We start from the raw sequence: 5,034 nt of genomic DNA, 5'->3' as shown, positions 1-5,034 counted from the left end.
GCCACCTTCTAAGATAGGTCGAGAAGATGGTAGTGAGAAAATTTCAAGGACGTCTAAGGAAAGTACTCCAAGAGGAGCTTCGCGTGGCTGGGGTCAAGCAAGAGGTGCCTCACAAGGAGGTCAGACCTCAACCCCTCAAGTACCTTGCGGGTACTGTGGGAAGGCCAATCACGTGGAGAGTGATTGTTGGCGAAAGGCGGGAAAATGTTTATGGTGTGGTAGCACCGAACACCAGCTTGCAACCTGTCCCCGTAGATCACGCCTAAACCCTGAACAAGCAAGTGTAGGAGGGACTAAGCCAAGAGTGCCAGCTAGAGCGTATGCCTTGAACCAACAGGCAGTACCTGAACCAACAGAGATAGTAGAAGGTACGATTCGTGATTTCTATTGTTTCCCTAAGTTTTGGCTATAGTGAGACCTGGGAGCCGGAAATGAATATATAAGGGAAATACCCTACGTTATTCGAAGTGCATGTATGAATTTCGAGGACGAAATTCTTTTAAGGAGGGGAGGTTGTAACATCCCGAATATTAGGAGGTTGTTTGTGAAGAAAATATTAAAGTGTATTTCTTTGGGTTTGATTTAAAACCTAATTTTGTTTTAAAAAAAAAACTAGAAACCCTAATATGGTAGCCAAAAACCCTAGTTTACTTGTGACTAACCGGTTTTCCTAAATCTCTCATATTTTAATTGAAACCCTAATTTTAATTACTGGAATTGGAAAATTCCTCACGTTTTCTTAAAAATTTCCTTTTATTTGAAAATTATTATTTATTAAAGCTCTACTATCCAATTGTTCAACTATAAGAGTAAATAAACCTAGAAAATAAGGTTTTACACTTCGGTTTCAAGATTTGAGCAAAATTAGGGTTTTGTGATTTTTCCGCCGGATGAATTTTCGGTACTGGCCAAGGATCAATTTGATGATTAAAAGTGACTTTTAAGTGAGAAATAATATGTGAGTAGTAGCAATGAGGTAAGGTTAGTGAATGGAAAGTAAAAACTCTAGTACGGGTGTTTTTAAGAAAAACGGCGCGAACCGGCGGGTCCTGCGCATTACCGATTGAACGCACCGCTTGACCACCATTTTTGCTTACCAAACAAATTTATTGAACTTGAACAAAATATCTTCCCCCTCATGATTATAGCTTGACCGAAATTGTGGCTCAAATACAAGGAAAGAAAGAGAAAAATTTTGTGGACAAGAATAGGCCAAGTGTTGGCCAAAAATTGTGGACACAATTACCCTTAACCTCTTACTTCCATATAAGACAAACCAAGCCTCATCTTCCTCCATATTTCTGCATAAGAACCGAGAGAGAGAGAGGGGAGGAACAACAAGAAGAAAAAAAAAACTCCTTCATTTCATCTTCAATCCAACAACTTAGGGAGAAATCAAACAAAATAAACCGATTAAACTTGTTCTTGAGTGACTAGCTAGTGAGTTGTGGTGTGATTCTTGAAGGGGAGAGCTTGTGCTACTCTTGGTGACTTTTATTCAAGGTAAGAGAGTTTATCTCTCCAAGTTTTACTTCTAATCTTGTTATATTAAGCCTAGTAACTTGATTTTATGGTGAGATTATGGATGATGAGCATGTTTTAGTAGTTTTCCCCAATTTATTTGATGAACTAGGGTTCCTGATTTTCTGCTCAAGTTGATGTATGATGCATGAATGTTGCAATTAAAGTTATACAAGGTTGTTTAGTGGTGATTGGAACCAGAAATTTGAGGAAACTACACTTAGAGCTAAAAATTCCAGATTTCTGGAAAATTTCCCAAGCATTCTGTCCGAAATTGTATATGTATGTTAGAGGCCGAATTGGCCTTTGGTAAAAGAAGGAAAGTTGTATAGAATGGTGTTTTATAGGTGCCTACAAAATTTCAGCTCAATCGGAGCAACGTAGAACGTGAAAAGTCCAAAATACCCCTACTGCTTTAAGAATTTCCCAGTAGTCCGTTTCTTCAGTTCAGTCCAGTTTATCACGATTTTTGACCAGGATCCATTCTGATTTAGCTCTGGACCAAAACATGAAAGTTGTAGTGCTCTGAAGTAGCTTTAAAATTCCTCTAAGAACACCTGATTCGGACTTGTGTACACTGAGTTATGTCCATTACAGTGTTCTGCATTTAAACAGCCGGTGAATTGATTTCTGGTTTGGTAATTGGAGAATTTGACCAATTTACATTAGAAACTGGACTAAGTGACCTTCATGAACATTGTAGCTCTGTGTCTTAGCTTCGAAACGGCATAGGTTACTTCTCAATCCGATAAGCGTAGCCTCGGATATGTTATTTCCGCATTTGTACGTCAAATCTGTTTTGTGCCACATTGAACTTCTGTACTTGCTACTGTTGTGAATCTTATTATTATGATATTGTGAGCCTATGGAACGGCTCTTGACATGAATGGCTGAGATGTATAATGTTGGGTTGTGTTTGAGAAAAACAATGAAGCCTAAAAGGCTGGAAAATTAGGTAAACACAAAGGGCATGCTGCCCAAATTTACGCTCGAAAACTAGAGAACTACTTGCAACTTGAGTAAGGGTTAAGAGTGATTACTGCTTGAACCATCTAGGGTACTTGAGTATTCTTGTTCCGAGGTATATAAGGAAGGACTTGGCCGAGCTTGTACCCTTGAGAAATGAAATAATGACTATTTGGAATATGTTTCTCTTGTACTTTCGACTCGCATGGCATTTTCAAGTATAAATGTTACAAAGTTTTACCGTTTAAAAAGTGAGCAAGTGTTTCACGACTACTATCCGAGTGAATTTCAAATTCTTGATTTTATTGAACGAAACGTCTAAGTTTCGAACTCTAGTCATGTTTCAAAGTTCTCAAACTGAGTTTTATCGCAGATTTGGACTCCGAACTCGGAATATAACCTGAAAGTGACCAGTAAAGGCACTATATCTTTTGGTGAGTGCTTTCAAATACTGAATTGAACTTGATACTTGTACTTGATACGTGCCAATATGATTACATGCCACATGCGTGAATTGTTAGGGCAAGAGTGTACTTTATCGCACTTGCCCTTACGTGATATACTTGTTTATTGTTGCAATTGACTTGATATACTTGTTTATGATGCGCGCACTTCCTGGAATTCCAGAAACCCTGTGGCGAGTTACTCTAGTCGAGCCGGCAAGGGCTTGGTCGATTGGGTAACGAACCCTGGGTCTCTTGTATTGTCGAGTGGAGTGATATCTCCTCGACTAATCGGTATACTCGAGTATTACCACCCGTGTTCTTGAGGATTTTGGGCCCAGCTGGGGGTTGAACGGTGGACGGAGAGTCGTTTAAGTGGTGTTCTACTGGATCGGTTCCTTTACTTGAAAGTTGACGGAGTGTCAACTACTACGTGATCAAGCTCCTGATGATGAATGGAAGTTGGCTCCTGAGAGCTATCCGTATCCTTATGCTTGAAATGATTATTGTTTATTGGATGATTGTTTCTTATGAAAATTTTTATACTCGCTCATTTTGAGATTGCTACTTGAAGTGTTATTGCTCACTTTTATGAACTCTTCATGCTCGTTACCTTGCTAAATCGAAAACTTGTATTTATAAATAATGGTCAATTTGCTATTTGGAACCTCACTGGGCTTTTAGCTCATACCACGTTATTTGTTCTCCTTACAGGGGGTACGAGCGAGGCATAAGAGATGTAAAGGCTAGCGTAGTCTAGTTACTTTAGACTGTGTTTTGAATTTTGGTTTTGTACTCGCGCTATTCCTCGAATGGAACATTTGTACTTGGATTGTATATATTTTGAACTAGTTTAAGTATATCAAGACTTTGTACTTTGGTTTCTATCAATGTAAATTATAAGCTGGGATTGCGGATATTATTAATGGTGCTTGGGGTGTGTGCACATGATTTTAGTGAGTGAGTCCTGGCGAGAGCTGGGCAGGCGGTCCGCCAAACCCTCTGGTACGCCTTAGGGGGAGGTGGGGTCGTCACAAGTCCAACCTAGTCTGAGGTCACCAAGTTTGTAGGTTCATGTTGTGAACCAAGTTTGTGAATCCGGTTCACCGAGAATGTGAACCAAGTTTGTGAACCGAGCTTGTAAACCAAGCTCAATTTCGTTCGCTCGAGCAAGTTTGTGAGGTGACTGGCCAGTGAAGGTGATAAGGTGTTAGGTGGGAGTACAAGTGGAGTTCTGCGAACCTTATTTATGGTCGACGGAGTATCGGCAGGAGGTTACGCATGGCAAACGACTTGGTTTTGGAGCCAACCTATATCCTTCCTTTGTATTGTTACTTTTGCACTTGACTTGACATTTTTGTGAAATAGTTGTTTATCTAAATGTGAAATTTACGCTTTTACCCCGTTTACTTACAGAGCATATAGCTTACCCCTTTTCTTTTGTTTTCCTTAGCAGGGCCGATGCGGGGATGCTCTTTGGCACCTTCACTAGTATAGTTAGGTGTGCTTGTCTTAGTTAGACGTTTAAGACGTTTCTTCTTGTTTTGATGGCCTATATAAGAACTCCTTTATCGGGTCTACTTTATATATTTGGCGATTAGCATATGGTGATGTAGTAATCTGAACATCTATTTTGGAGGATGTAATTAGAACTCTTTTGGGATTGTATATATTGTATATAGTACTCTTTTGGTTTATCTAGCTCTTATTGCTTTAAGTTTTGAGTCCTGGCGCGAGTTAGGCAGGCGGCCCGTGATACCCTTGGATTCACCCTTGGGAGAAGTGGGGTCGTCACAAAATTGAACTGGCTTTGGAGCCACCCGTATCCTACCATTGTGATGTTACATTTCTGTATTGATGTGAAATATTTGGATTTATATGTTTATCTGAATGTGCTTTTACATTTTTACCCCAATTATTCACTAAGCATATAGCTTACTCCGTTCCATTTGTTTTCCTTAGCAGGGGGCCGATGCGGGGATCGCTTGGGAAGGTGTATAAACTTTTGGTTGTAGAACAGTTGACTTTGTACTTGTTATAAGTTGACTAGTAAGATGTATATAGTTGTCGTGGTGGTTGTAGTTATAAGCTTTTCTAGGGTTTA

At 39.7% G+C, this 5,034-nt stretch overlaps 1 long non-coding RNA gene across 1 annotated transcript; it reads left to right on the top strand.

Moving 5' to 3' along the window:
• The first annotated feature begins 1,315 nt into the window (after window positions 1-1,315).
• LOC140035955 (uncharacterized) lies at window positions 1,316-3,852 on the top strand. The gene is made up of 3 exons (XR_011839850.1): window positions 1,316-1,503; window positions 2,861-2,921; window positions 3,645-3,852. It is a non-coding gene; the product is annotated as an uncharacterized lncRNA (long non-coding RNA).
• The last annotated feature ends 1,182 nt before the right edge of the window (window positions 3,853-5,034 follow it).

The sequence above is a fragment of the Coffea arabica genome, chromosome 2c (assembly GCF_036785885.1).
Source record: "Coffea arabica cultivar ET-39 chromosome 2c, Coffea Arabica ET-39 HiFi, whole genome shotgun sequence".
Lineage (NCBI taxonomy): Eukaryota > Viridiplantae > Streptophyta > Magnoliopsida > Gentianales > Rubiaceae > Coffea > Coffea arabica.
This window is presented reverse-complemented; position numbering and strand designations above follow the sequence as displayed.